At 32.1% G+C, this 10,518-nt stretch overlaps 1 protein-coding gene across 2 annotated transcripts in view; it reads right to left on the bottom strand.

Moving 5' to 3' along the window:
• Nucleotides 1–1,385: 1,385 nt before the first annotated feature.
• LOC149141079 (L-type lectin-domain containing receptor kinase IX.1-like) overlaps nucleotides 1,386–10,518 on the bottom strand; it is a 228,721-nt gene continuing 219,588 nt past the window's right edge. The window contains exon 2 of one of the 2 annotated variants that reach the window (XM_089447811.1): nucleotides 1,386–1,519. The gene's annotated coding sequence lies outside the window, so the exon portion shown is untranslated. Of the gene's footprint in view, nucleotides 1,520–5,668; nucleotides 5,878–10,518 lie in introns of those variants that run through there. The other variant, XM_089447810.1, reaches the window with a different exon arrangement.

Below are 10,518 nucleotides of genomic sequence, written 5' to 3'. Positions count from 1 at the left end.
ATACAATCTAGTCACAGATAGTCCACAGATGGAACATGAGAGTTTTTCAATTTGGATAAGGCTTTTGAGTCCTACATACCTCTTCTTATTTCTTGCAACATCTCTACCACCTCCCTATCTGACTTCCTATAAACATGGGTTAATTCAATTTTCTTGTCAAAAGACTCATCCCAAAAGTCTTCTTCAAAGGAAAAGAACTTGTCCAAGTTCTGACCCATCACCGGCGGGGGTTGGAAGAAATCCCCTATCACCACTAGCTCCAACCCACCCCACACCCCTTTCCCGTTCAATGATTGCCTTAGTTTATTGGCAACATAATTCAAATGATCAAAAAACTTTCCATCAATCAAGCTTATATCATCTATAACCAATGCCTTGACATTTTTCCATATGTTAACATTTCTATTTTTCTTTTTAATCAATGTCAATAGTCCTTTCTTAGTCACAACAAATGGTGGAGCTCCAACAAAGGAATGTAGATTCATTCCATTCAAATGGCATGCTACAATCCCTGTTGAGGGTGTTACAAAGACAGAGCCTGGACCATGCAATTTTTTCAAGATTTTTACTACAAAATTAAGAAGATAGCTCTTGCCTGTGCCTACAGATCTTGTAAGAAATACAAATTCCCCTCTTGAAACAACATTCAAAACTGTCATCTGCTCATTGGATAATGTAATGTGTCCCTTCGAATGGTCCTCCAACATTCTCATCATGTCCTTCCATTCTAGATGTTTTCTCCATTGATTGGCATTTATAATGAAATTCAGAAAATGTGCAACAATCACTATATATAATAAAATTAATGATTTTCATTTTCCAAAATATCAAACAATATCCCATTTCCATCTTGGGTAGAATTCTCTATGTGGAAGAAGGGTATAAATGTAAAATCATATGATTGGAATCATAATTTCCATATTGGGTGTAATTATCTCTTGATTGATTGACATTTATAATGAAACTCAGAAAAAGGTACAACAATCACTATATATAGTAAATGATTTTCACTTTCCAAAATATCAAACATCTCATATTACTCTATAATAATGAATATAATATTTATGCAATAAACTATTAAATTATGATTACAATTAATAGAATATTCTTGCAATAAATTTATAGAATTATAATTATAGTGTTATTGAACCTTGTGGCTGCCAGTATACAAAGGGATAACATGTTTTGAATGAATGTAGCATATCAAACACCGTCAAACTTCGCCATTGACATAATTTCCATGGCTCTACGATTATTGGGTTTGAAATTGAGACATCATTATGGCTATGAGTTATATCAATCATGAAACCACAGAGATCAAACTTATCAAATGCATCTCGGCAAAATTTGTTCGAACTGAGATGAATAAGAACAACGGAAAGAAGCCCAAATCAAGCTTTCAAGAGAGAAAAACAGGGGTGAGAAGAAAATAATACCTAAAGGCTTCAGGCTTGCTCAAAATTGTGAGCCAATTCATTCCCACCTATGCACCCATCAGAGATAAAAGCTCAAACAACATCTGCACAATGGAGTTGAAAGTAATTAGTTCTAAGATTTCTAATTTGGACTTGCTAAGCTAACAGCTCAAAAGTACCACCATGGTTATTCAACACCAATCTCACAACAATTATGAAGTAGAAGAATTAGAAAGTCGATGATAAAAGAGCCAAAAATAATTTCCACATACTTTTCAATATGAACAAACACACCCCATTATGGATCATGATAAGCTACATAAGTCAGATTTGTAAAACATCAAGAAGAAGGATGCCCAAATCAAGATTTCAAGAGAAAAAAATAGGGGTGAGAAAAAAATAATACCTAAAGGCTTCACGCTTGCTTAATATTGTAAGCCAATTCTTTCCAAGCTATGCACCCATCAAAGATAAACGCTCAAATACTTGACGTCATGAACAGGCACACCCCATTCTGGATCATGATAAGCTACATAAGCCGAATATGCAAAAATGCAAGAAATTTAATATTGGGGTAGTCCAGATAGCAAGCAATTCCACTGCAACAGTATTAATAGCAGGTGGAGACTTGTCACTGGAGGCAAAGTCTTTAGACCGAGAAAGTTTGTTGTTACCTTCCAGCAACAACAACTCGTAACCCAAGTTGCACTTTAATTTTGTTGTTAATTGGTCTAAGAGAACAAGCGAAATATTTCCCTCGCCACACATTACATATTACGAATTAGTTTATGAACCTTATTATAAATAAAAAGGATGATCCTGAAACTCTGTGTAACTATTATCATATGGAAGGACAAAAAAAAAAAATAAGTGTTGAGTCTATTCTGGAATGACCCATGCCGGAAGGCACATGTTACATTGTCTCAAAATTAAACAGTAATAAGACAATTACTGGATAGAGTAGTTGAGGATTACAAACCCTAACACAGTAATAAGACAATTACTGGATAGAGTAGTTGAGGATTACAAACCCTAACACCACATCCGTAATGGAATTTTTCTTTAATGTCTGTAACCCTAAATGTGAGAGCCTCATAAGTCAAAAAACACCCTAGCTTAGGGATTACAAATTTTTAGATTCCCAAGTGATGCTCAGAGTACCGACCTGTAAGAATTCTGAATAGTTGAATTAGAAGTGGGCCAGTGGCCAATATTTTTAATCAGATCCTAGTTGGAAATGGTGTCACAAGTGGAAACAACAATACCTGGTCACAGTAGAAACCAACAATACCTGGTCACAGTAGAAACCAATGGAAAGCCATAGATGCAGTAATCCGAATAATGGGCTGGAACTTAAATGTCAAATGCAAAACTTATTTTGACATAGGGTTATAAGAGAGCTTACCTGGGAAGTAGTCACAGTGAGAAAATCCCAAATTACATCATCCACAAAAACAATATATGAAGGTTGTTCTGACATTAATTAATTTCTTATGCCATTGCATTGCTGCTAGTAAGCATTGTTTACCTATTGTCAATAGGTATTAGAAATTGATACAAAAAATAGCACAGGTCAAGAAGTCGGGATTTCTTTTTTCCATTTTAGAAAGCCTTGATTTATCATTACATACTGTATGAATCGATGCTTATGACTTGCTAAAAGGATGATCCTATGTTGAGGACATTCAAGTTGAACTGCCCATGTTACCCATTGACATTGTCTTGAAGGTTCAGAGCTAACTGCGACATTTCCTTTCACAGCAAATGGACTGCTCAAACGACTATTAGTTGACTACTAAAGAATATCAACAAGGGAATCTCAATAGTCATGATAATAAAAATAAAACTTCACTACTAGGATGAGAGGAATATAACTCTACCTCTTTTCTCTAGAACAAGGCACGGAATGCTATCAACCTGAAAATATTGATCAAGTTTTTTCCTTGTATTTTCATATGAGAACGGCAAGGCAATCCATGGCAATCCCCCTTATCCGACCGAGATCATGCTCACTCGCTCGCGGCAAGAAAGATAGTGCGGATGGGCGTAGGGTAGTTTCCATAAGGATGTGGGAAAACCCTCGCCACTAAAACACATAACATGAATCGTATACGATAATTACCTCTGCACAAAGGGAAAATGGAAATTGCGGGTGTCGGTGTAATTCAAATCAATGGACTAGCATAATCTAATCATCTAACAATGGATCAAATAAGGGATGAAAAGAGTGTGTGGAAGGGAGTTGGTTTCAAAGGGAAAGGCCTTACACCATATAAGAAAGGAAAAAAAAAAAAAAGAGATCAACCCTAAATATTTTGTACAATTCTATGACAAAACAATTAGTTGTATGTAGATGCGTAAGGGTGTCTTCCTAAAGTTATAGGAAAGAAACTAGTTTCCATTTATATTGTGGAAATATAAGTTATGTTATGTTAGTATATTTGAAAAATGAGATTAAAACATCAACTTAAAGTATAAGAATAATTAATCTTAGTAAATGGTTCAATCATGGGAAAACAAAAATTGTTAATAATGACACAACAGTGATGAGAATACATTGGGGGAATTAATTTTACATTCTTACAAAAATAGAAAATAAATGCTAAATATTTCACAGTTTCTAATGAAATAACAACTACTTTTATGTAGATGAACTAAGAGTATACTTTTAAAGTAATTACAAAAGAAACTATTTTTACTTTTCTATTCTATATGATAGTAGTATAATTTCTATTTTGTTATTGTTTCTTCACTTTCATACATTTTAGTATATTTTGAAAAAGTGTTTAAAACATCAACATTAGAAATAAGGATACTTAATCTCAATGAATGGTTCAATAGGAATAAACACCAGAAATAAGGATACTTAATCTTAATAAGTGGTTCAACCACGGGGATCACAACTAGAAATAAGGAGAATTTAAATAAATGGTTCAACCACGGGGATCATAACTAGAAATAAGGAGAATTTAAATAAATGGTTCCACCATGAGGACAAAAAAAATTGTTCATAATGTGATTGATTATCAAAGTACAAAACGACACAAAGTATAAGTTACATTGGGATTTTCTATAAAGCTAAGAAAAAATAGAGAATCCAAGGGGGTATGACTACTTATATTCCTTCAAATACCTTTCATGCTATGTTATTTTTCTTTTGACTACAATAATCTATTTTGCAAATGAAAAATAAAAATAAGTAATCATTGAAATAGTGAACCCTGAAGAATATCAAAAATGTTTTTGCTAGTTTAAATTTCTTTTGAAAAATCCACTCCAATACAAAGAAATGCAAATATGAAGAAGGATGATTAATGTGTCATTTCAGTGTTCTTTTTATAATTGTATAAAACTATTAGTACAATATAGAATTAGATTATATGCTATAGAAAATCAATAGAACCTCCAAATGAGAAATCCGACTTATCTTCAAAGTCTATAAAGCCTCAATCCCTATTATTTTGTGAAAAGCATATGTACACCTTAATAGAAAAACATTAAAACCTTTAAGGAAAATTAAAATCAATATCTTAAAATATAAAACATTAGACTTTCCTAGATGTAGAAGATGCCTAAGATTATTTTTTATACAAGAACTGGTCATATTCTAAAAAAAATCAAATCTTGCATATGTTTTGCTCACCTAGAAATAACAAGGATAAATAGAAAAACTTTTTTTATGCTCACCTGGAGACAACAAAGATACCTAAAAAAAAAAAATCTATATAATATTTCCTAACAAATGAAATTTTTTGAATGAAAATATAGTGCACCATGATTTAACTCATTAAAATAGATCTCCCTAACATAATCAAAGTTTTCATTTCTAACCATTCCATGGACAGGAAAAAAAACACAACTCTATAGAAGTTGATGTAAACTAGACCTATGAAGCACCATTTATGTTCATATCACAGATAAGAGAAATATACAATCTCGTAGAAGTTGATGCAAGTTTTCATTTCTAGCCATTCCGGACAAAAAAAAACACAACTCTATAGAAGTTGATGTAAACTAGACCTATGAAGCACCATTTATGTTCATATCACAGATAAGGGAAATATACAATCTCGTAGAAGTTGATGCAAGTTGGTATTACGAGGAAATACCAGATAAATTACTATAAAAGTTTATGCAAACTAGAGTTAGGAGGAACCACTTCTTCACGTTTAAGCACAATAGAAGAACTTACAAAATGAAGAATGAAGCACTATTTTTAGTCATGAAATATGTAAGTGTAATATAGGATACTAGAGAGGTTAAGTGTAATATAGGAGGAACCACTTCTTCACGTTTAAGCACAATAGAAGAACTTACAAAATGAAGAATGAAGCACTATTTTTAGTCCTGAAATATGTAAGTGTAATATAGAGAGGTTAAGTGTAATATAGAATCATATAGTGGTTATACAAACTAGACTTAGAAGTCATCATTTCTTCTCATTCAAGCACAATAGAAGAACCTGCCAAATGAAGAATTAATCAGAACAATCTTTCACATCATTGATGAATAAATAAAGTTAGTAGTTTTACATTTTTCTTCAAAATACATGTAGCACTAAATTGCCTTCATTTAGTGGATAATTATTATTCACTTGAAAGTCATGTAGCATAAAAATAATGTTTTTTTTCTTTGAAGATAGACTTCATATGTTAGATGTGTTAGATCAAAAAAGTGATCTTGCAATATATGATTACTAATGATGCATTTTATAGTAATATTGTCGATGGTTTTTATAATAATAGCTGGAAAATATTAGGAATAAAGAGACATTCCATATAGCATTTTGTGTAGTAAATCACTCCATAGATTAACAAGTTAGGTGTAATGACGGCAAAATTACAGATGGCCTGGAGAATTTTAAAAATGGGGCCTGGAGAATTTTTAAAAATGGGTTTAATACATATTTAATATTGTTGGTGCACCTTAAACTTGTTTATAAAATGCAATATTTAATATAGGACTATGTAACAAATAAAAAAATGTCTAAAAATAATCATGTCTATGAAGGTGGTATATGAACGTATACTCAAACATTTGTTGATGCAATTCTATTTTCAGATCCGATGTAGCTTTTGATCAAAGTTCAATTATAAACATGGACTATTTTGCGTTTAGTGTATTCTCTTTCATATCTTTTTTTTTCTAATATTCTAGAAAAACATTTTAGGAAATTTTCCTTACTCTGATTGTTATTCCGTTGAAGTAAAAGAAATGTTCAAATTGATCAAACAATTCGCAATGTTTTAATAAAGTTTATGGTGATTATATAATTTGATAAAAAATATATTAATATTTAAAAGTAAAAAAAGAGATTGTGGAAATTTGAACAATTGCTTTACACTTTATCTAAGTTTCCATTTTTTATTTGTTGAATGTATTACATGCGAACCATTGTAGCAAGTGTGGAAAAAACCATAATTGTTCTAACTGGATAAACATGTGCATTTCTTCAGGATGTTTAATCATTGTGTCTGGAAAGGCACTGTAGCCTTTACAAACCATAATTATTGTTTCCAAAATACTTTTTCAGCTAGTGGTATCAAAAGATAATAATCACCATGGTCATAAATAGTTTAGGAGGAATTTTAAAATTTGCAGTGGGTATTTCATTGTTATTTAAAAGGTTTGGTCAATTCTTTAAATAAGGTGCATAGAAATAATGAGCGTTACTTTCATCATGGCCCTGTCAAATCTCATGTTAGCACAAAAGGAGGAATTTTAAAATTTGCAGTGGGTATTTCATTGTTATTTAAAAGGTTTGGTCAATTCTTTAAATAAGGTGCATAGAAACAATAAGCGTTACTTTCATCATGGCCCTATCAAATCTCATGTTAGCACAAAAAAAAAATTATGTGCTTTATTTGATTTCTCCCAATATATAATATTTATATGGCCATGATAACATCATTGAATACCTGTTTGATTATGTGAATATTTAAGTCTTCTATTGAAAATATACTTTAAGAAATAGATAAGAAATACTATATAAACCTCTTTCTATAATTTTACAAGTTAAATGAATCCCATTTGGTATATTTCCAATAAATAGTTTTTGGATTGTTGGTTTGTGTTGGTTTCTTCAATTTTGCTTGTTGCCATTTCTTTTGCACTAAAAAAATAATTGTATATGGAATTAGCATTTTAACTAGAACATAGAAAAATAAGTAAAAATATTTAATATGCAGCTATAAAAGAAAGACATTTTGTAGGTATTTACTTCTATGTTGTTGTTGTTATGCTATTTGGAATCCTTGAATGTTGATGTTTCTTTTATTTATCTAACTTCCTAGTTTAAAGGTCATACAAAAATAAGTAAAAGTATTTAATATGCAACTATAATAGTAAGTATTTACTTCTATGTTGTTGTTGTTATACTATTTGGAATCTTTGAATGTTGATGCTTCTTTCAGCTATCTAACTTCCTAGTTCAAACATTGAATATTTACTATGTAAAAACAAATGCATATGGTATATGATATAGAACTTTCATTTCAAAGACTGTACTTGAATTATGGTAAAAATAATAAAAAATGTAACATGAAATCTAAAATCAATAGTATAAATATATGAAATTGAGACATGGAAAATCATACATGTTATATCTCTATTTACCACTCTTGAGCCTCAAAAGGACTTACTACATGGATTGTGTTGAGGCATTACTTTTCCATTCTTGATTCATCAGTTTTCCTAATTTATGAGGATGGTTTTTCCTTACTTTATTAGCAAGATATCACCAAACATTTCTACATTACTTGAAACGAGTAACCGATCATTTGCTACATCACCAGCAAACCCATGATTTCTGTGTTTAAGCTTTTGTGACTTGATTTTTTTTTATTATTTATCTCTTCAGGTTCCATCATATTCATTTATTTTTTACAACGTTTCAAATTATCCAATGTGGTTCATCATCATGGAAATAGAATGATGAGATATCTAATCTAGCACAAAGTAATAAATAGGAGAGAAAACCCAAAGAAAATTTCCTCGAAATCCTTCTACATTTTTGAATTTTGGAGGGGATCAACACTAGATGAGTTGGCTACGTTGCATTAGGAGCTTTGAGACTTGTATTGGATTTAAATTCAAGTTCTAGATATACAAAGCCATCTTCTAGCCTCTTCCATAAAACTATTTAAGGCGAGCCTCTCATGGGAGAAAGGAGGAAGAGTCATATGCAAACTTATGTCATTGGATTGCTCAAAAACTCTCCAACATTTAGATATCATACTATGACCGTTCAACAAAGCAATTCAATAGACTATAAACAAGATGAAGCTGGTATACAGAACTTACTTCTTAAAATCTCGCAGCTTTCTGGAAATAAAAGTCTGACTCTCTAGTTCTTCTCCTCAGGGAACATGCACGAGTCTTACACGACCTCTCTCCACGGGTCTTTACTCCAGTGCCTTACAGTTCAACCTCTTTCGGAAAATCAGAAACTATCCTCAGACGTGCAGAACTGTCCTCAGACAGACGGCCCAGTAGGCTTCGATATTAATAAAAAGCAAGAACAGAATACAAAGCTTATTACAATAGAATCGTCTCAGAGTTCATTACAACACACATGCTCTCAATCAAACGATGCCTTGAACTCATGAGAACTCATTCTTAAATAGACCTAAAACGAATCTAAACTTAGCTAAGACATGACATAAAGTAGAAATAATTGAGGGTCATGTCGGTATCTTTTTCCACCGACGGTGTCTACTCAATCTTTCTTTTGTACAATAGATTCTTGTCACAACATGTGACCAACACTGTCACATTGCTGACAAGAGATTCTTTTACCAGGGTCCCATCGGACTCCTAGTTTCCCATAAATCTTCTTCGGACGATCCGGCAGATGGTTCGTATTCATCGATGAGCTGTTGATGGTATCTATTCATAAGTCGGTCATATTGTTCTTCGATTCCTTCATTTGGATCTTGTGCATCTGTCATTTCTTCTTTTTCTTTTGGCGACTTTGTCATACGGCGAGATGCTGCAGATGACGATTCTCCCTTTATGATATTCGTTTCGATCTTTGTGAAGTCCTGGCTGTTGTGGTGTATGCATCAATTCTTGTCTTTCCCACTTGTTTAAAAAAGGAAGAGAACTTATTTCAATATCCAGAAAAGAATCTTTAAAAGCATTGCGTGTTGCCGGTGATCTTTGTACTGCCAATTCTACACCATCTAATGATTCCCATTTGAATATCTGAAACATATTGGTTGAGCTCTCAATAGCGTGTTGAATCCATAACCTGCAGTTTTCACTCAAACAGTCTCTATGCTGCCATCCTAACTCAAAAATCATTGACGTGCATATCCTTTTGGATATCATCAAGCTAATAATGTGGATGACATTATTGTTCCAATTTGGAGATAAAACTGAGATGGTGATTAATGCCTTTTGATTAATTGCAAATTTTAAAACTTTTGGCTGTCCTTGTAGACTATCCATTTTATTAAGAATTTGAATTTTCTCTACCAGTCTTAAATTTCCAAACTCGTGGAACCATTCAGCATGCTGTTTGATTAACTCTTGATTGTTACCAGTTTCAGAATTACCAATCCTTTCATGACTGAATACTTGAGAAAAAGGATTTGGTTCTATGTTGTCTCTAATTCTTAAACTATGAAAATCCCACTGATAAGCATATGTCTTCAAATACTGTAAGGATCTTTGTATGCACTGGGATATTGTGGTAACTTGGATTTTTGTGCATTTTCCTTCTTGAATTCTCCAATCTGCAAAATTCTCAAATATTTCATACTGAGGGAAAGTATCAGTATTTGCATAATTCTCATCAATCCTTTGAAGGAAAGAGGATTCTAGTTCTTCAAATATATCTGGAATTCTTAAAGAAAGCAGATATTTTATCATTTCCTCTTTTATGGGAATTTCTTCTAGATCCAAAATCTTGGCACATGTGAAAAGACTGAGGGAAAAATCAACACTTCCTATGATCTGATAATAATTCAAAATTCTGAGTGTCCAGATCATTTCTTTTGTGTAGACACTAGACCATAAATCATATAAGCTTCTGAAGAAAAGCTTTACCTTCATATTTGGTAAAGAAAAGACTTTTACCAAGTTTTCATCAAGGCCTAAA

The sequence above is a fragment of the Pinus tabuliformis genome, chromosome X, assembly GCF_031772625.1.
Source record: "Pinus tabuliformis cultivar Carrire ecotype Pingquan chromosome X, CPIR1, whole genome shotgun sequence".
NCBI classification, from domain to species: domain Eukaryota; kingdom Viridiplantae; phylum Streptophyta; class Pinopsida; order Pinales; family Pinaceae; genus Pinus; species Pinus tabuliformis.
The sequence above is the reverse complement of the archived record's forward strand: the minus strand, read 5'-3'. Positions and strand labels throughout refer to the sequence as shown.